This window comes from Corapipo altera, unplaced genomic scaffold, assembly GCF_003945725.1.
Source record: "Corapipo altera isolate COAL_440 unplaced genomic scaffold, ASM394572v1 65, whole genome shotgun sequence".
NCBI classification, from domain to species: Eukaryota; Metazoa; Chordata; class Aves; order Passeriformes; family Pipridae; genus Corapipo; species Corapipo altera.
The window spans coordinates 8,395,138-8,417,789 of record NW_020884891.1 but is presented as its reverse complement, the minus strand read 5'-3'; the positions used below and the strand labels follow the sequence as shown (position 1 = coordinate 8,417,789).

The 22,652-nt window shown below is 40.9% G+C and overlaps 2 long non-coding RNA genes across 2 annotated transcripts in view; one reads left to right on the top strand and one right to left on the bottom strand.

Annotated features, from left to right (window-relative positions):
• LOC113948077 overlaps positions 1–22,652 on the bottom strand; it is a 269,176-nt gene that overhangs the window by 45,599 nt on the left and 200,925 nt on the right. The window lies entirely within an intron of this gene.
• LOC113948078 lies at positions 8,119–9,183 on the top strand. The gene is made up of 3 exons (XR_003527977.1): positions 8,119–8,140; positions 8,234–8,297; positions 9,142–9,183. It is a non-coding gene; the product is annotated as an uncharacterized LOC113948078 (long non-coding RNA).

Here is a 22,652-nt window from a genome sequence, read left to right as displayed (position 1 = left end):
CAGCTATGAGGGGTTAAAAATGCCCCTCCTCACACCAGCACAGGAACCTCACTGTTCCTCTGTGCAAACTGGCTGTGAGAAAAGAGTGCTGCAAAGCAACAGTGGAGATGGAGCAAGTGCTTTCTAACATACAGCTCCAAGGTTGTGGCTGCTGCAGGCAGGCTGGTGTTCTGAGGGATGCTGACTACATGCCAGAGCACAACAGGCACTTCAATTCCTGCTTTTCTTTATTTGTGGCTTGCATTGTCTGTCATTCAGACCTGAATGGTCAACAATAAACTGCTGCTTACAATTACTGCTTCCAGAATGCCTGCATTTAATGCTTTCCTGACACACTGTTAGAGAGATATATGTTATTATTATTATTTTCAAATCAATGCTTAAATGAATAATTTGTATGCACCAGGGAGCTTTACTTGAAATCTAGAGACATATCTAAAAATAAATGTTGTGCCAATGGGTAAATTCTGGCAAGTCACTGAATCAAGGGGAGCGTGACAGGGACGAGTGGAAGATGGAAATAATTAAGCTGGGTTTTTTGCCCTTTTCATCAGGAGAAAAAAAAACATTTTGCCTAACAGATGAAAATTTGAAGTGTTCTGTAGGAGACACCTTTTGTTTTTCCCAATAATGAGCCGATTCCAACACCCAAACCAATCCCCTACAAAAACAAATGCATGACTTCTATGCATTTTTTGTTCACATGTAGCTGTTCAGGTTTTTTTTCAAATACAGTTTTCAGAGAGCCTGAAATGTAAAAGAGAGTCTTGAAGTTCCCCGAGAAAATTTGCACAGCAGATGGTAAGATATTGTAGTTTCACAGGTTTGATTAGAAGGGTCGGTGATATCTGGTGGGTTGAGTGCAGGCATGAGAACCAGGAGCTTTCAAATTCTAATCCCCACTTTACGACTTGCTCCCTGCCCAGCCTGTGGCAGGTTGTGTGGTATTCTCATTCTGCATTTCTGCAAAATGCAAACATGGGTGATTCTCACAGGGTTGCTTAGAAAGATTAAGGTTTTAGTTTGCTTAGAAGATCTTAAACGCTAGCCATACTCCTTAAATGAAACGCTATTGTTATACCAAATCAGAATCTGCAATGCTCTACAACCCAAAATAGTACTTTGAAAAAGTACGGTTCTAACACCCTCACTCTGAGCAGATCATCCAGAAAATAACTGGTAATCAACTTGAACAAAACATACTGAGACAAATTCAGTGTGAATTTTTTCATGTGGCACTTCTACAAGTGTGCTGTTTTAAGGATTAAGTTTATAAACAGAATTCTGAACAATACAGTACATAGCAAAAAAAACAAAAACAAACAAACCCCCAAACTGTAAATAAACAAAGCAAAGACATCACTGGAAAGAAACATATCATGGGAAGGACTTTGTTCTCTTAAAGGCTCATAAAATATCTTGAAAACATGTCTCCAGTCCTGATGGGGACCTGAAATACTTAATGCTTACAGCAAACATTTGCTTTTGCTGTATCTTCTCTTGTACTTTTCTCCCTTCATGAGTTTAGAAGTGTAATCCACATTTAACTATTTTTAAGCCAAAAGCTAAATAGTTTAATGAAAAACAGAAAAAGCTATAATTGAGTATCATTTTAATGAAGGCTGCACCTAAAAAGCTTTAATACAAGTGGTCCGGAACCTCTCTGTTTCACTACCAGATGTGAAAACATCTTAATTCAGTACAACTGAGGATTCCTTCAACAACATGCCAAGAAGTAAATTACTTCCAATATGTGGAATAGACCCATTTTTGCCTACTATAAGAGATTCCTAAGCTTTTTCCTCATGTCTTGGAACCCATAGATCAATTATCAGTTAAAGATAATTCACCCCAACGTTGTGATTCCTGCTTGTATTTTATCTGGTCAGTACATCAACTCTGAAATAACCACTACACACTGAGGCAAATAACATCAATATATGTTGCATAGAATACAGCAGTCAACTTCTACAGCTTGAAGCCACTAAATACAACTAGTTAAAGCCTAGAAATTGTGTTTACAAAAAAACACACACCAAAAAATCATACACACACCACAAAGCTTCAACATTTGTTAGGGGAATGAAGGGAGAGTACGTGGGAGGGAGAAAAAACAGCCCACAAAATAAAAAGTTCAACCACTTTTCACAGAATTAAAGGTTCCTCCCACATCCATTCAGTAGTAGTTGGTTACAGGTCTTACATTCCTTGGCTCACTATCTGATCCATCGTCACTGAGACATCCTACACATTCCTCCAGTGCATGGCAGCAAAGTCAGAGTGAAATAATTGTGGCCATCCACAATGCTCATTTGTCCACACTGTCTAGGGTTAGTTGTAGAAAGGATACAAGGTACAAGAAGTACAATTTATACAAGGAAATGCAGAAGTGCAAGGTTCAGATTTATGTTAGCCAAGAGCATTTATTTACTCCTGCTTTAATTAAAATTAAGTGTTTGATGCGGAAAATATTCAGTGTATTCTTACAGGAAAAAGAAAACAGATGGAAAGACACTAATGAGCTCAGGGGCAGCAATCTCTTCATTATGCATCCAGAGATACACAGAATTCAAAGAATAGGAGTTCCACGTTTAGAGTGGAATACAGGACTTCACATTTAAAGACTCCATAAACATTAAATCAGTCAAATTCCTAAAACTGAGTGGCTTGTGGCTGTGGTAATGTTCATGGAGCGTTGTGCCCAAACCAACAGAAGAGGTTGAAAGAGAGAGAAGCAATTGTCAGTCATCAAAAACATGAGTAAGAGACATTAAAACCTTCCCATACCCCCACAGACTTGAAAACATTTTTGTATCTCTTGAGCCCTGACATCACTGTGAGTCATAACTTGGAATCAAAAGAAATTAGGGGGCTTAGATGTATTGCAGACACCTCCTGAAAGATCTTCATGCAGCACTTTGTGAACATGGCTGCTTGTTGCCTGCCCTTAGAAACCCACACACACTGGGCTTCACTGAAAATTTGCTTGCTGAATTTGTAGTTATTTAAGTTGTTTCAAAATAATTTTCCATTGGGGAATGAAAAAAGAAAAAAAAATGAAGGAACCTGAAAAATCAACTCCCAGTGCTGTATCTGCTGGACCTATGAAAATGTGAAGCCTCCCCCGAACCAAGCACTGAATTCAGATGCTGCTTTGACCTTATATCTCTTATGTATAATTGTATGTGAACTATGCTATTATTTCCAAGTACCGTATCTTCTGTTCTGGGCTGTATCTGTGTCCACAGAGAGGAGTTGCATTTTGATTTTAAATTTTGGAGCAAAAGGTCAATCTGCATCAGCAAGAGAGAGAATTAAAAGAGAACTGAGACTGAATGGGATCCCATTTGTTTAGAAAGTAAATACACAGCTATATAAGAACTGCCTTTTAATTTCATTTGTCTAAAGCAATAGCATGAAATCCAAGTCGGTTTTCCCACAATGAAATCATTTCACTGATGCATTTTCTCCTGCTTGGAATAATGCCTCATACTTCTTTATTCCATCTTTAAGATTAATTCAGGGAAATTAAGGGCACTTCTCTCATGGGCTGCAGGCAGTCATGTGGTTAAGGTTTGTTTCACATTACCCTGCTGCTTAGTGAGGATCTACATCACCTTCAGTCAGAAAGAATAATGTTGTGTTTGCTTACAATCTCAAGAAGAAAATAATTCAAATAATCACAGTTACTTAGATAAAATTCCTCTAGTGGAAGAAAATTCCTTCCTCCATGAATTTCAGGATCCCAGTAACTATTTCAGATATTCTCAACTGTAGTGGTAGTGAGACTGTTTCACTAATTTCACAGAAAGTAATTGTGGGCTTAGATGGAACCAACAATTTTCATAACAGAGCTCAGAGTTGAAAAATTCCATGTGTTCTGGGTACATCTGGGCACCCATTTACACTGCAGAAAACCAGAAGCAAAACCTTTCATCAGAGCAGCCTTGGATACTGAAACTATTGCGAGGGACGTAGTTACTTCCCCAGTACTGCACAGCTGCATTCACAGGTTTGGTCACCCAGGACAGTTCATCCATAGAAATAACATGCAATTCTCCCCTACCTTTTCTAACAGCCTATCTTATTCATGTTTTCTTCAGTTATCTCAGTGCAGAAATGTATGAGTGCATCATTAAATCCATTCACACCCACACTGGATATCAAATGGTTAATTTTCTGATGATTGGAAAGCATTTTGTCTTTCCTACTGACAGCAATAAAGGCTTACATGCAGATATCCTCAGGTATGCCATTACCTTTAAGAATGCCTTTTTTTTTTTATAGACAGTCATTCCTATAGGTGTAAAATCACTTCAGTGATGAAAATATTTCTGCCAAGAAATTTCCTGTTGAAAAGTTAATGAAAAACAGAAGCCATATACACAGTCACAAGTGCAAGGATTGACTCAGAGGGATAGCTCGATGCCCTTAATTCAGGAAAATGTTTGGGCAGTAGTTCAGTGTGTCTGTTTTGGGCCTGCTGAGTAACTCCTCGAGGAGATGAAGTTCATTGAGTTCCAGGATCACACCCTGGACTAAGGTTTCCTCAGGACTCAAGAATCACCAACAATCATTAAAATCTTCCTTAAGGAAGAGCTGTGCTAGACAGAGTCCTTTAGGGTAAATTAGGATGGGCTTATCATTTCCCACAAACATTACCTTAACTAACAAAGTGGTAAAATCCCTCTCTCCCATTTACCCAGCTCTTATTCTTGCCTGGCTCAATGCCCTGACTCCAAGGCTTGGAGAAGGATGCTACAATTACTGAGGAGTGGATTATTTTTAACAGTTCCGTCCCTTTCATTTCCAAGGATACATTGCTTCCTATTACTTGACAGACGTTTCCTAGTATAATTTATGAGAGCAATTGGGGGTAAAATGGAGTGTTGCTTTTCTCAACCAAAATAATAACAGTGATCTAGGCCAATTCTAGACAGTCTGATGTAACAGGCGGGTGGAGCATGAGAGTCTGTGGCACTGGAAATGGAGGAATCAGTTCTTCTCGGATATAAATTCTTCAGTTGCATCTTAGATAAGCCTGAAAATGTCATATAAAAGCTAATGCAGATAATCTCAAAGTGAGAGAGATCCATGAGAGCCCTAGAAACTTATGTTCAATTGAGTTCTGGGGCAATTTACTGCATTTCCTTACACTGCAAAAAACTGACAGAAATATACATCAAAGCATGGGCATTAGTTTGCATTCGACCTCTGCTTCGACTTGATGACCCATTGCTGCCCAGGGACAAGCAGCAACCCCAGTTACTACTGCAAAAACATGCTTAAAGAAGTAACTCAACATGACCAAAAGGTCTGTGCCTCATAAATCTTGATCTATTGTTTTTGGCCTAACTTTCTACCCAGCTCCACACGCCTTCTCATACTCTTGGAAGACTTATTTGGGGGTTTTTTTTGAAACCTGGATTCTTAAACATCAAAATCTAGTATAATAAACTTCACTATGAGAACATGACATTGCACCCAGGTTTTGAACCCAGCCTTGATACCAGCAGAATTTAATCATCTTCACTGTCAAGCACAGGTTTCAGAAATCAAACTGATTGAGCCTCTAAGGGATTGACTTAAAAGGAAAGTATGCAGCCCTTTTTACTTTAGTATGGCCGCAGGACCACAGGCAGTAATTGCAGCAACACAATATCAGTATCAAAGATTTCAAGACTCTCTTACAAGCTAAATTAATGGTCACCCAGAAAGGTGTCAAGTAAAATTTAACTTTGAAAGATACATTGCAGAGAAGCTCATAGAAGTAGCTGGATATAAAGCACAAAGAGACGTTTCCAATTATCTTACATATATGCAGAAAAGGTACGGTAAAGGGGTTTTTTCCCCCCTCTGGTTTTTCTATATTATTATTCAAAAACAGAGAGAATGAGAGAGAAATTTAGTATTTCCTACTCCTTAGTTTCCCCCTTCTTAAAGGAGTAAAGTTTCCACAGCTATTACCTTAGTAAAACTGAGCTCTATTAAATGGGGGTTGGTTTGTTTTTAAAAGACTACTGGTTGGGGGTTTTTTTCCACCTTTGGCCCCATCTGTTAGTGGCTGCTGAAAGTCAGCTCACCAATAACTCTTTGTGGTCAGTGTCTTTTCCTGCTCCTCTAGGAACAGGATGGGAGATTAATTCTAGCAAAAACAAGGCAAGAAAGGTGGTGACTTCAGAAAGGCAGCACAAGGGCAACTATACTGATATAATTACTCTGATATACTTCCCCCATCCTAATACAGGCAGGATTTACATCTTTTAATATTGACCTTTGATTAAGAGCCAGGAAGAAGCTTCTTTTAAGTGCAAACTCATAGGACCAAGAACATCACCTATGCAAACACCACCACTTGGAGAACACAACTCCATGTTCAGTGTGTTAATATAAAGACACCTTATTTTAACCTGCCAAGTTTTCAAAACTCTACTGCAGAATAAAATCTACATTCCAAAGAAAGCACAGAATGCATCTCATAAAAAAAAAAAAAAAAGGTACCAGCCAAAACCAAACAGGCATTTAGAAGACTCTACAGGCTCAGAGATGACTGACTTTTATCTTCATAAGTATTTTGGCATCTCAAAGGTACAAGCTAAGAAACTGCTTTCCTCTCACAAGCCCTAATATCCAGTCAGCCCGAAGACACAAGTCCTGCTGGTGGCTTGACAGACTTAGTCTCCTGTGCTTTGCAAACTCTACTTGTCACCTACATGCCTGTCCCTGAATACTTTTAAAATTTGACCTAGTAAGGTGCTGTGATTTAACCCTGGTCAGCAACTCAGTACCACACAGCCACTCACTCGCCCACCCCCAGCTGGATGATGAGGAGAATCACAAAAAGGCAAAATCCATGGGTTCAGACAAGAACACTTTAATAATTGAAGTAAAATATAATAATAGTAATTATGATGATGAAAAGGAGACTGAGAGATAGGAATAAAACCCAAAACCTACAAATGATGCACGATACCATTGCTCACCTCCCGCTGACCGATGCCCAGCCCAGCCCCAAGCAGTGATTAGTGGCCTCTGGGCAACTCCCCCCAGTTTCTGTACTGGGCAGGATGTTCTATGGGGTGAGATATCTTTTGGCCAGTTCTGGTCAGCTCTCCTGGCCACAATCCCTCCCGGCTGTTTGTGCATCTGCTACACTGGTAGAGCACGAGACACTGAGAAGTCCTTGACTTAGAGTGAACACTACTCAGCTACTGCTAAACTATCAGTGTGTTATTGACATTATTCTCATATTAAATTCAATATGCAGCACAGTACCAGCTACTAAAACCAAAATGAACTCTATCCCAGCCAAAACCAGGATTTAAGGCTAAGGCAGAACATTAAAACCAGTGTGAAAGTAGCTTATAGTATTAGCCATTAACATTCAGGTGGAGAGAAAGTTACATTTCTATCATTTCGTAAATTATCTTAAACTTTTACACTCTTGTTGAGCATTCTCAAGCTGAGATCAACTCATACAGGCACTTCTCTAATTTCCTTGTCTTTGAGCTGAACTTTGATTGAGGATGACAAGTCTTGCAAGGACAATTTAAAACTGACACTTGGGCCAGCAATTGCCAATCACCCCTTCATGTGTGCTAGTCATGCATTCTGCAGAGCTGAGGGGTTTTGACTTAACCTCATTTCACTTCTGACAATCTTTACAAAGGAATTATTTGCAGTTGCTACAATGTGTGATGGGTTTGAACTTAGGTCAGGGAGATTGAATTAAAGCAGAGGGCATCCTCATGATGAAATCACACCAACTTTTCCAAATAAAATTACTTATCCACGCACAACAAAGGATTGAATAATGTAAGAAGGTATCCTTTTGTGATGGGGATTTTCTTCTCCTGAGAACAGGTTATGCTTTACTGTCAAAAATATTTAAAGGTCATGGGCATCATAACCTACAGCAATTCATTTCAATCTGTGAAAAATGCTTTACATCTCCCCCTACTAAACTAATTTGGCACCTTGAATTCAGTGGTTATATTTCCAGCTCAGCTGCTCACCTCATAGACTATATGTGTTTTGTGGTGCATCCCATGTTGTTGCATCACAGGACCCCAGGTTCATTTCTACACTGCTGGGTTGTGAGTACAAAGTTTAAGCGGCCACGAGGATGTGTTTTCTGAAGGTTTGTATTTAACATACTGCTCCACTGGTACCCTGTGGACACAGGGATGCATCATTAGCACTAGAGTAACGCTGTTTCTTTTGGGAATGGAAGTGACTGTCAGAAAAACAAACATCAAAACAAACTATATGTCATCGGATAAATTAAGTGTGATAAGGTTAGATCAGTTCAACCTCAGGAGGAATGGGGGATGTCATGACACTCAACCCACAATGAGAGGCACTGTCATCAACACACCCCTGACACCAAAAGTAATGGACACTGGAAACTTAGTTTCAGAGGGCCCAAGACAACACCACTCCCTCCAGCCCTGGTCACTGCTTTAAGGTGAGGACAGTACCTCGAAGAGCAGCCCTGAACAGTGAAACTCCTGCTAGGCAGCTGCATCTGAGATGGCTTCCAGTGCCTCTCTGACCTACAGGGGACTGTCCCTGGCACAGAACCACACTAACAGAGCCGCTTCCCCTCTAAAGGTGCTGGGTGTGGCTGCCTGTCTCTCTCAGCACAGCCTGTGCTGGCCTCCTCTGCTACCTGTCCTTGACAGAAGCACCAGACACAGCCCAGAGCCCTGTGCAGCCCTGGGGAGCTGGTGTCGCTGGCTGCCTTTGTGAGGACACCCAGCCCTGCTTTCCCCTGCCACCAACACAGAGGCCTCAGAAACACTTGATCCTACAGTACTTTAAACACACCATTTTTCCCCTTTACACTTTTCTGTCTCGTAAGGGCAAGTCATGGGTGTTTAACAGAGAGATGCCACATGAAGCCAAGGTTACAAAAATAATCCCAGCCTTTTATTAATAGCAAACAATCCCTTCACCCCAGCTACAAGTACCACACTTTTACAACAAGCAATAAAGACAGCAAGATACTGACTTCGATAACTTCACTTAGTTAACAACTACTGGAATGTGCAGGGCAGCATATAAACAAACGAAACAACCATTATTGGATTTCTTCCTTAAAGTCACTATGTGGATCGTTTCTTTAAAACTCTAGCACAGACTCCTAGAGCAGCAGAGAAAAACCAATGCTGGAATCTCAAGTGGAGCAGAGCAGGTGACTTTAAAAGGTAATAAATGTGCCTTAGTGGTAGAAGCTGTTCAGTGCTACACCAAAATGACTCATTCCTTAGCACAGCCACACACAAAGTGGTGCAGATTTGAGCTTCCTATCCCATACAAAACAGAGACTCTCAGTATAAATACTCTTCCTTTAATTCCCAGCCTGCAAGGAAGAACGTCATTATCAATGTGACTTTGAAAAAAGCACTCCACATGCACTGCATTACTCAGATTTGTTCTCTTCATGTGTTCAAAGTTAAACAAACATTTCTGCGTTTCACTCCCGTTATCTCAAAGTCACAGGAGTGAAATCTGGATTCTTCTCTGGCTCCTCCATCAGCAGTAGATGCTCAGCTCTTTATTGCACTAACCTAACAATGAGAAACTTTACTATTTCCAATAATGCACAAACAAGAGAGGCCCCAGCACCAAGTTTGCCTTTCTGCTAGTCTTTTTATTTTCCAAAATTAATATATGTTTATTTTTAACCAACTTTTTTATACGACAACTACCCAAAGCAAATATAGAAACATGAATTAATATACAGTTTGCACCTCATGCATATTGCAAATCAGTATTCCAAATTGTAAAGACTCCACTTAATCTAATTATGTGTTAAAAGGGATTGTTCCACTTTAACTTGCAGAAATTACTAATTCACATTTTCTGTTTAGTCTGCTTTCTTGTGAATACCAGAAATACTGTCCTACAAAGAACTATACAAGCTCCTCATCTGTAAAAGGCACAGTTTCTTCCTGGTGTAAAAATAAAACTGACAAAGGAATCCATTTTCTAAAAAACATGTCACTAAAGGATTTATGACTTCCCTTTATTTTTTTTCCCCACAACTAGCACAGATTTCTCTTTCTCAAGGTTCATTTCTAACATTCTGTGTAATTAAAGTTTGGGGATTGGGTTGTGGGTTGGGTTTTTTTTCAAACACTAAAGCAGCTTCTTGTAGTAAGTAATGTCAGCCTTGGGTACAGACAAGGATGAATTAAACCTCAAATACTGCATTTTAATGGGAATCAAATTAGATTGGTCTCATCTTAGGTGGCACTTGTCAACACTACACACCAAATCCCCACTGACTGTGTTGTCAACTTACCTAAGTTTTTTTCTTTCCTCTGTCCACAAGGAAAGGTCTTTCTTGATCCCCTGGCAAAGCAGGGAAGCTCTGCCTGCCCAGGAAAGCATTTGTGGACAAGCTTTCAGACTCCTCTCATTGACAGCTGAAACATTGACAAGTGTTTTACCTGTCATTATGTAAAACTGTTAACACATGTTTCCATGCTACTTATAAATGCAGGTCTACATATACAGACTAAATTAACATAGTCTATAATAAGCCTCACTAATCCTCCAACTAAGAACAGATTGACATTTAAAACTGTCAGGAAAATTCAATGCCTGAAAAGGATTTATCTGCACAAGCCCAAACCTTTTCAGTCGGTCAGATCATAATAAAAGGCTATAAAAGGGAAACAAAGACTTGGGAAACCTTGTCTCAACTGATGTCAATAACAGAACTACAAAACCCTCAGAGGAGCCAGGAGTTCATTCCTGGTACTTGGGGCTGTGCCCTGAGCCAGTGCACACAAGAAGTTCACAATCCTCTGCTCTCTCCCCCTCCCTCCTCTGATTACTTTCCTGTTTCACAGCAGTGTAAGCCACATGTCTAGATTTAGACATATACATAGTCTTAGGAGCTTCCAGGGGCCCTTCACCTGTTTATCTACAGCAGCTACATTTGGATTTTACTCTCTCGAGGACTGCTGTCCCTTCAAGGCACCCATCTTACCATACATTGCTACAATGTCCCATCAAGGCCATGAAAACTCCCGCGGGGCCAATAACAAATCACACATGTAAGAAATACTGATCTAGTTTCCTTTCCTGAAAAGTTCTTCAATGCAAGGACTGCCTTTGAATTGTGTGTGCATAGTAACCTGAGTCAGGCCTCTACATGGTGCTTTAATATAAATAATTTTAAAAATCCAGGCTAAGGTAATTAGTACAATGCTGTAACTCACAGCAGGTAGAGCTTATCCTGTGTGATCCAAGAACACCCCAAGAAGCTTCTCCCACTTCTTTCACCATGGGAGCTTCTCCACTCTCCTCCTACCCATCGCCCCCATCCCCTACCACTTACACCAGATTTATTCCTGGAAAGCAGTTTTCTCCACATGCAGATCACACATTAGAACTGACTTAGAGAAATTTGATCTCCCAGTTAACCCCACACCACTGTAAGAAGCCTCCTCTATTGCTTTCTGAAGTAAAATTGAACTCCTTGGTACTACTATGCTGCACATGGCCTTAGATTAATGTCTTTTCTACTTTTTCACTGATGAAGGAGTTGTCAAATAAACGTGCCCTTTAGCTAGCTGTCAGGGAAAAATAAAGCCTCCTGTGGCATTCAGGAAAAATAGCACAGAGTAGAAAGCAGGATTTTGTATCCCAAAGTGGATAAATCTATATTAGCTGAAAGCTGACTTCCACTTGAAACAAAAAAAAAAAAAAAGGCAGTTCCCCACTGAAAACCTCAAATCTTTTGCAAACACATTGCTATTCACAGAAGGTCCCACTTTCCAGCAGTACAAACCTTCACTTTCCAGGTCCCTCCAGAGGCTTTCCCGTTCCTGTACCCTCTGCAAACCACAGCACAGCCTCCAACAAAAAGCAGGAGATATTTTGATCCTGAATAGGGGCACTGAAGCTACCCCAGGAACGACAGGCTCTGTGCTCCCCTCACACTGAGCACGGGGCAGGAATGGCAGAGCAGGCAGAGAATCCTGCCCAGCTGAACCGGGTTGATCCTCAGGAGGTCCAATGAGCCCCAGGTGTGCCCCCAGCCACACCCCAGGGCACAGGTGTGAGCAAAGGCCCAGTCAGGACTGAGTTGTTCTGAATTTACATTTCATAGCAAAGAGAAGCAGGATAACTTGTCTCGTGCTGCTTAGTGAAGTTTAAGAGAAGCCACAGTGCAGAGCCTGTAAGCTCTGCAGGAGCTGCCTAAGGAAGAATGATAAATTTTCAGAGAAGGAGTTAAGAGCACAGGGGAATACCCCCCTGGGCACCCTCTTTCTTGATGCTTCAAGCCAGAGCTCCAACCACTGCACAGCCATTTCTTTGGAAAATTTCCGTATCCTCTACTGCCCTTGTATTGCTAAAATCTTCTCCCTCATCTTCCTTTGGAGATGAGAACAGTAGGAGAGCCAGGGAATCGCTCCTGCTAATGCAGCCTGACCCAGCCACACCAGAGATCCCTGATGCTGCAGGAACAGGCTGTTCACCCAGCAAAGCAGAACTGCACGAGGAAGGGGAGAATGAGCCACAAACCCCTGTGTGCTGCCATCAGGAAGTGCAGAGTCAGACACTGGTTCTCATAATAAATAAAATTAGCTGAATATTTTTAAAAACTGTGTCAATTGGAAATCATTTTGCCATTACCCAACTTGCACTATCTAGTCGTAACTAAAAAGCAATCCAGGTAACTGCAAATGAAGGAGCGACATTTTTTTGTGATGTGAATTCCCCAGTGAACATGAAATTAGCAGATGTTTTTGCAATACTGGTTATTTCTTTGTCTATAGCACTTTTTCGTTGCTGGGGGACATTCAGAAACAATCTGGGCTTTTACCAGATGTCTGCAAAGTAGTAGCTACTCCTTGATCCACTTGACTTCTTTAATGCCTTAGGATATGTTCAGCATACATTTGGTTAGAGGAATTTTTATTGGTTCTACGGTTTTATGCTGATCATCATCATGCTTGTTGTCATAAATAATAGGGTACTCTAAAAGAGATGTGATTCTGGGTAACAGGACCAAGCAACTGGAAAAAATTCTCCCTAGAATAGGTTTTCAGATTTAAACAGAGATATTGGTTAGACTGTATGTATTTGCAAACCTATTTCTTTAGGCAAAGATTAGAAAGGCAAGGAGAATCACAAAGTCAATTTTAACTGTGGATATGCACCTAAAAAGCACATTAAATTGTATCTTTGTCTGTGGCTCATGCATTTCTCCAGTGCCCCAGAACAAGCTCAACAACACTGAAATCTGGATGAATTATTTTAGAACTTGAAAGAAGATTTTAACTGTTGGCAGTTTTCAGTGAAGTTCTTCTCATCTGCACTTGCACCATGTGAATGGGAAGGAGGGAGAGAGATGGACTGAAAAAACTCTACCTTTAGCTTTGTATCTTGAGCTCTGAACAAAAACATATTCTAAACAGACAGCACAAATGTGACACTAAAGGGTTTTTTCCTGAACTCTGCTCATTTCAAATGCAAAAAAAAACCTTGAGAGCTTCAGTTGAAAGCATTGCTATGATAAAATGTGAGGAAAAAATCCAAATGGATTGAAATCTCCCAGGTTAACTAAACAATTGTCTGAGACAGAGACCAATCAAGGTGGTTTTCACTAGTCTGGGGGAAAAAAATGCAGCTTTTGAATAACACTGGAAAAGTCTGGCCACTTCACTTATTTTCAGACTCAAAAACTGAACACAGTGTCTGATGACAGCTGTGGAACTCTGCCCATGCCAGCATCTGGCCTTGAGGTCGGGGTAGTGTGCCCAAGCCAGAAACCCTTGGGTGCTGTGCACCGAGGAGCTGGGCACGGGCAGCAGAGCACTCGGGGTTCAAAGGGGATCGAGCAGATATGGATTCATCAAAAGCTTCATTTCACTGAACGCCCTGGGAGGCACTTGTCACTTGTTTCTTACCTCCCTCAGAGAAAGGAGAGGCTAAAATATCATCACGAAACCCAGAGGAAAGAACTAAAATAGCTGCTTGTGCGGGTAACTCATCCATCAGCCTTTATTTTTATTTTGCAGACTGGTGAGGAGGCCGGGGACAGAGGTGAGTATATTGAGAGGCCGTCCCTTTGTGCAGCTGTGTGTTTGAATTGATGGGACAGGCCTCAGAATGATAGATGGATGCCTGTAGCTATTTGATACATTCACTGAATGAATAATAAATAAAAAGGCAATGCAGTGGCATTTAAAGGGTCTCAGTCTCTACCACCTCCCAGACAAACAGGCTGCCCAACCTCAGACTTTGCACAACAGGGAGCTTTACAATTCTCAAGGACTTGTTTTACTGTTAGGACTGGGCAGAAAATGATGAAGCAGAATTTCAGTCTCTGCTGTTGAGTCCTTTTTCCACAGGAGTATCCTTATCAGAGCTTTCACTACCAGGAAATGGTACCACTCTGGCTGTAATTAACCCAGAATACATGTAAATGTCTTAGACTTGTGCAGTAACAAAAAGCAGCAAAGACAAGACACAGCAGCTTCACCAAAAGCCTACTCCACTGCAACCAGTGGAAGAATTTAAATTAGATCCTTAATACATAGATGTTTTATCAGAGCTGCTTTTCTTCCACATGGTGTAGGAAGATGGAGCAACAACCGTAAACACAGGCATTAAGTGGGCTCCTTTCTATTACTAGAGAGACGAACTTATATCAGCAAGTTGGATCTATTTAATATACATCATACTACCTGTAATAGAACCTGTTAAGTCCTAGCCAAATATAAGCTCATTGTTCTCCTCCACTTGCCATTCCCTTAATATCAGAGCAAATATCCTCCCAAAGAAGCTGCAGCTGCTACTCCTGAGGTGGTTCATAAAAACTCATAGCAGCCTTCAACTGTAAACACAAATGTGGCACTTAGTTTCACTACAGATTTAGTCCACTCCCCTTCCCAAGACATTTGCTTTGATGACAAATGCTGCTGTCTGATAGCAAAGTCATGGCATCCAACAAAATACAGATGTGACTTGCCAATTCAATTTTAAAAAAACCCCAAAACAACAAACCATATTGATGCTTGATTTCTTTTTAAGATATTTAAATGAAATTTTATTAATGAGATCTTATTTAATCTACCTTACTTTCATCACTAAATTGCTGCTAGCTAAGCTTGAGGTAATAGCTGTGATACACCACCGTGTCCATGTTGTTTCAGTTAAATGCAGATATTTTTATAGAATTGAGTGGTACCTTGCAAACTAGGCTAATTTAAAGCCAGAACATCACCATTTGGCTTTGCAGGAGCTGGACACTGCCTAGTCCCTACCTGGTCTTCATTCCATGACAGAGAACAGGACACACCAGCTGCTCCTCTGGATCACTCTGCCTTCCCTACATTTTGCACATCAGAAGAAAGGTACTCTGAAGCATATCCCACTGCTCTCTGCAGGGAAGGCCCTCACCAAGCACCTCCAGGTGACAACTGTCCAGACAGCCAACAGGTACCTGGACCTCAGGGGCATGGCTGGGTTCAGGAGCAAATCCCAGGACATGTGTCACAGGAGATTGGCAGCCCAAGCAGTGATTTGCAGAACCCAAGTCTGATTATATTCTCAGAAAAGTAAATTAAACAATTATTTTTGCTTTCCAAGGGAAAAGTGGGTACAGCAGTCTGCTCTGACTACACTGTCACAGTGAATAGATGGTATGTTTGCAGTACAGGGAAACATGTCATGTTTCCTTTGCCAAAGCTGCTCCCAACAGGCGTTTCCACCACCACCAAATAAAATCCTACTGGTTATAGTATCTCTTCAAGACTTTAAAGTTCCCCTTATGTTCTGCCAGAAATAGCTCACTTGCTTACCTGAAAAGAAAAAGGTTATTGAGGCTGTAGAGCAGTGTGCCTCTGACAGGCTTCCTCCCAAACACAAACACCAGTCCATCCAGTTTATGGTCTCTGCACAGACAGATAGCCAGGCAGCTGCAGCCAAAAGCAGATCTGTGGGTAGGTATCACTCACTGCACACAACCACAGGCCTCATCCTACCCTGCCTGCACCACTTTTCCCACTGAAATCTTTGAGACATGCAGTCCTTAGCATGCATGGTGATATGTAGGTTTGCAGGACACTTGTGTCCCCAGGAGACTTCTATCCTGGAGGGCAACAGGTCTGTAAGGGGTAAGGTCAGGTATTACAAACGATGTTTGAAAGACCCATCCTCTTAGAGACTTCAACCTATAACCCCATGAGTCCATTTTTCTCCAGGGAGAGGGGTTTGCCATGGATTTCTCTCTTCAGGAAATATCACATATGAATCACTTTGCTTTTGGCATATCTGCAAATTCATTTCTTCTTTCTCAAGAAAGTCCCAAAAGGACAGACTAGCAGTAGCCACTGGGAAGGCAGCTAGATGGAAAGGATCTAACATCTTATGAAAACCTGTGGCATAGCAGAACCCCTTCCTCCCTTCTTTTCTTTCTTCCTCCATCCCTCTCTGAAACTGTAATCCTGAAAGCTTGGTTCAGCATCTCCTCAAACCCTTCCATCAGTCCCCTTTATATAAAACAAATAAAACTGCCTGTCTTGTCAATATTTAGCAAAAATTTTCCCAGCTATTTTATCTTGAATGAGGTGAAACTACAAAACTGTTTAGACAACAAAGAGTGCCTTGGCAGTGACTTAGTGCCTTATTGGGCCCTCTGCCACAAGTTCCTGTGGTCACAAATGGCATCAAGGACTTCTGCTATAGCTTCCAGGACCAAAAACCTGAAAAAACACCATTAAACATGAAAAAGGAAGTTAACATCTCTACCAGAAATTCCTAGAAAAGTTCCAGCAGTGAAGGAGACCTCCTATGTCTTCTGTCCTGGGAAAATTTCCTCATGCATCAACTTAAAGTCTAACCAATTCTTTATTTAACAGAAATAAATTAAATAACTCTTTAACTAACCAGTTTGTTTGGGGTTTTAATCCAGATGAAAGTGATGAACATGCAGAAATCCAGAGAAGACTCAGACATGCACACTTATCCCAGTCCTGGTGAAGGACAGGCCAGGCCATGCCAGAAGTCTGGGAGATGAAGCCAACAGCCCTCACAGCCCTGACACAGCTCCTGGGTAACAGGCAAGACCTGTCTGCTCCTGCGACTGAGCCCCCTGTGCTGGCCACACTCACAGAGCCCCACTGAGTTCTGCCAACCCCTTCAAATTCGTATTCAGAAAGGACATAAATAATAACACCTGCATACAGACACACCTAAAGCTGGACACAAGATTCGTGTTTTGGACCCTAATTCAATCATGTGTTACAAGTTTTCTATGGTTTCTGTGATTTGCTTCCTTTAATACAAAATCTGCCCCTAAGGACTGAAAGCCCCTATAACCAAAAATGTGCAGCAGCACGTTAGGAAGTGTGGCAAAAAATTGTACCGACAGCTTTTTTAAAGGTCACTCTACATGACACCAAAAAGTCTACTTTGCTGGAGTGTTTGCTGCTTGTTTCGCTGCTAAATTAATAATCATCTCCTACCTTGCTTTAGGGATACAAGGCCACAGAACCCTCCCAGGCTTTTCACTACTGGAAGGATATAATGGAGATCATGAATAGCCCAATACACACCAGGACTTACCCATCCAAGCCCTGTCTCCAGGACTGACTGCAGCAAATCCCTACCCGGGAATATGGATTGGTGACAAGCAATCTCAGTGGAGGGCCCTTAAATCAAGTCACTTTGCACCATGGTCTGAGACACATCCCAAAGCTGGTTCACCTTCAGGGCACAGCACAAAGCTCATCCATCTGCTCAGGCTGCTGCTGAGGGAAGGGGAGAGGATGTGTGTATCTTTACAGCAGAATGTCAGTTTGGCTGCAATTAAGTTACTCTGAAAGGCACTGAACTGAATGTAGTATTTTTTTTGTATCTAACAGTTGTTTCCAAAATTTAAAAAAAAAAGGCTCTCACCTTGAATCCTTTAATATGAACACTAAAGTTTAGCAAATTTGAGCTCATCGACAGCAGATTCAACTTTATGAGCACTATGAAATAAAGAGTAGACTTTAAGTTCTCAGTCCTGTTTATTTCAGTGATGCACCTATTTCAAGGGATCTAAATGCCTGAGAAGTTTCACAAATCTGGTCCTTTCACTCAAATTATGCAGTTGAAGATTTTTGATTCAAATATCAGATAGCAGAAGGAGAATTTTTACATTAGAACACAGAAATTTTCTGAAGTATACCAGTTCTAATTTAAATACTGAAAGAAACCTCCTATACTTTATATGTTCAAGTATTCTACAATGTAATTTTTAAAATATAGAACTAAGTACGGTCATCTGGCATTTCAGGTGGCCCCAGGATTTCAACAGATTGTACTGAAAAGTAATGTTTGTGACATTTAACCTCCAGATATTTAGCCTTTATCCCTTTGGAATGCAGTCATCATTACTTACTGTATTATCCATGCCAGTGAGTCTTGTTGTACAAATAAGATTTTATATATATATATATAATATGTATATAATTTGTATGTATTATACAAATAAGATTCTCAGTTCTGTTGCTAAAATTCACCAGCAGCACTTCACCATTTTTTCCCAGCAGTCCTGCAAAGCAGCCAGGATTAATGGTGTTTTCATGCCATGACCCATTGCCCAAATAGCCCATTGGCCACAGAACAAACGAGTCAGAACTTCTACTTCAGTCTGTTAAAGCCTTCAGGAAAGGATGACAGTCCTTCAGCAACAAAGAAAATGTGCATTTGGGATTGCTGGGTTTAAATCTCAGCTACAGTCAAAGCTTTGCAGGTCACAGTGACCGAAACACTGAAAATACTGCATTTCATGTCACCTTCCTTAAAACAACAGCAACACCTTTCTGTGCTGCAGGCTTTCTACAATAAGCTCATTAGCTTTCTAAGTTGCTTGAATAAGAGTTTTCAAGATTCAGAGGAATTTTAAGTTGGGTATTAGGGAAAGGTTCTTCCCCCAGAGGGTGGTTGGGCACTGAACAGGCTCCCCAGGGAAGGGATCACAGCACCAGGCCTGGCAGAGTTCAAGAAGCATTTGGACTCCCAGGCACCTGCTGGGATTCTTGGGGCTGTCCCATGCAGAGCCAGGAGCTGGACTTAGATGATCCTTGATGACTCCCTTCCAACTCAGGATATTCCGTGATTCTATGATTCTAAGATTTTGAAGTCCCAATACACCAAAACTCAACACCGAAGAAATTCAAGCTCCTACTCAAATGGAAAATCTGAAAATTCACTGTGGAACAAAAATACAAAAATAGCTGTTGTTTGGGATTTTTCAGACAAGCATAATAATATAATGTAAAAATTAAGCATTTGTAATTTTCGCATTGGAACTGTTAATTGAAATTTGCACAGCTCCATGGAATGCATGATTAAGTGGAGAAACAGGCAGAAAAAAATTCCAACCACATCTGTGCACGAGAAAAGAGTTAACTGAATATCACTTACATTCAGATGTACCAGTATTCAGATGCTACTTCAGCTGAAGCTGCTCTTAAGGAAACGTAGCTGGATGGTTTGTTTTGAAGCCATTCAATAGTAGGGTTGAAAAGAGAACAGTTTCAGATCAAAACCAAAGCAGAATTAAAAATTGAAAATCTCGTCAGAAAAACTGCAACATTTTGCACAATTTAAGCTTTTGATGGAGGAAAAAATGCTTACTATTGCAGAACTGATATTTTTAGTAGAAGCAGCATTCTCTTTCAGCAGAATTTCTCCAAGGAAAGGGTCCCAGCCACCACTACCTTCCTGATATCCAGCTGATGATACTTCTACAGCTGCAATAAGTATTAAAACTGTGACTCCCAGGGACTAGCAAAGGTACTGCATCTTCTTGCTCTCAATACAAACTCAAAATAAAGAATAAGAAAGGTGGTTTTAAATTCATAGCCACTTTAAAGGTCACAGAAAGTATTATACTATTACAAGATTAGATAATTATATTATTTATGGAAAGCATTTGTTCTAGGAGCAGAGATTAGACATAACCACAATTGAATGTGTCTGTGACAAATCTAGAAATTAAACAAAGCTCCCCTAAAGTCAAAGGCAGGGGATTTTTTTTCTACCATAAAACCACTCTGGACGTGCTGTCCTGGCAGGAAAACCTCCTTTCCACTATTTATTACCCTGTGAACTGTTACTGGTAATTCTAATAGCTCTCTGCATCATTCCTAGAGCTGAGCAACTGGTGAATGCTGAGATTTCAGCTGAGTTGGGGTCCAGTGACAAATTCAAGCCCTGTGTATGCAGACGAACTGCAACAAATAAAAATATTCCATTTGAGCTAATATGAGGAATGAAACCTCTTCAAAGGACCAAGTTAGAAGCAACAGAGAGAAAAAGATCAGCTTAGGGTTAGTAAGGAATTTGCAGCTCTTGTGTCCTGGCAAAGCTTCATGTGTCCATAGTTTCAGAATTGGATTACACGGGTCTCTTTGAGCTGGTTGGTCCCAAAAGCTTTCAGGATCTTTGGCAGAGGATGCAGGAGTTTAAATAAGAATGTCATGGCTTGTGTCAGAAAAGCATCCTCTGCTAGATTTCTTCTCTTTACATAATTTAACTTCAAAGCATTTTAAGGCCAAGCTTGGCAGAGGAGGTTGATTTTAAAGGTTGAGGGCTTGATTTTGCAAGAAAAAAAAGTTTGTTATAATTACTCAGTACACTTCAGCACATTCTTGCCCACACCGGCTGATAAAAAGTCATTACTGATTGTTGGAGTACTCCAAAGGGATCTAATGAAGGATCAGCTCTATGCAAAGGGGGAGATAAGGCTATATTAAACAGCCCAGAAAATTAGGGACAACCTAGAAAATTCTTGAACAGAAGGTCAAGTATAAAAATAACATGATGCATTTAAACCCAGTTAGCCCCTGAGCAGTTCCTTCACTTCCTTGCAGCATATGCAGTGATTTACACTGGGCAGCAGGGATATGCTGTGGCAACTGCTGTATCTGTGTTTTATACTCTTTTTCACAGGATTATCAAAAAAGTAGAAAATAATGCAGAACCAAATCTAAACCTAAATCTTCAGGACCTGACAGCTTAGAAAGAAAATAATAAAAATAAACTCGTAAAAAAAAATGCCAAAAGAGGAATTCTTCAGCTTAAATAGCAACTGAGAAACTGAAACAGCTCTTGAGGCTCTGCCCCACAGTGCTCTCAGCTCAGCCTGCAACACTGCCCTGTAGGGAGAACAATTGCCAGCCATGGCTTCCAGACCACATTCTGCAAGAGGAGGAAAGCCAGAACAGCTGCCATTTCCCTCTACCTGCAGCAAGGTTGGTGCCACTTTTTAACCAACCTTTAGCTCACTCAAGTAACATTCAAGTGTAAAAATGACCAAGGCAAAAGCTGATCACCTGAAAAAATTCATAGGTAACCTGGCAAAAAGCAGTATTTTCGGAGAGTTGATCACTCTGTCACAACCTTTGCCATGTCGTACTCCCTTTGTGAGAGTAGTAGTCCTCCCTTCTGTGGTCCCTCACCCAGAGGAGAAACTTTTTTTGGCTGGGAGGCAGATGGATGGTGGCTGTACCGCTGGTGAGGGAAGGTGCTGGGACTGAAGCAGTGCTTACGTGGACTTGAATGCAGAGCCAGGCACAAAAAATCCTGGATTCTAACATGTGTATTTCTCCCTAGACTCCATCTCAACACATAACTGCATAGCAGAAAATCTGGCATTTGGGGCCAGCTTGTAACACACTTCGTTTACATTAACAAGACCTGTGTCACCTGCCTCCTCCTCCCCTACAACTCACATATTTTCTTCATTGTTTCCATTCTGAGCCACAACAGTTGAAGCCTGAGCATGTTGCTTAGCAATACAGGAGTGGAATAAGCTATGCTCAAAATCTTCCTCCTCTGCTAGATGCCCTGTAGCGGCCATTACTAGAGGAAAAATTGACTTTTTCATTATCTTCTTATTGTTTCCAGGGCAGTTTCTCCCCTGTTCCCATTGCATCTGCTTTAGATTCACCTCCTCCCAATATTCTCACATTAACCTTTTCTTAGACACAGCATCTACTCTCACCCCTCTCATAAATCTAATATGCTTCTCAGCTGTAGGTTTTTTGATAGGAATTTTCTACCTCATTCTCAGATAACTGAATTCATTACAGATTTAAGCAAACAAATCTGGAGTGTTACAGGACAATACCTGCAGGAAAAATAACCTCTGAGTAAGCAAAATACCTCCTTTATTTTTTTAGCCACTGTTCAGTTGACTTTTACTGCTAAACAGAAAGAAAAATAAAAGGTGTCCGAATCCCATTTTTGCAGTTCAGAACCCAAAAAGCTTTCTTTCTGAGCAAAATCCCTGGCTGCTAATTTCAAAGATGTATGAAAATGAAAACTGTTTTGTACTCTCTCTCTGTTGTCATGCCTGATATTCAAATAAGGCTCACCACAAAATTAACAGTATATGGGAGTCCCTTAGACTAATCTTTCCCATACATCATTAGGTTCCTGAGAGACTCTCTGAGGAATGGGTTCAATCTTTCAGGCCCATTTCTTGAGGAAAGTCATCCTGTATCATGTCTGTCAAGATCTTGTCTTGTTCTCTCTGAGGGAGGTTATGAGAATTTGTATGACTGTTGTTGGGGTTTGTTACCAACTGTAGGTACAGAAACAAAGCCATATCTTGGCTGCAGGTAAATCAT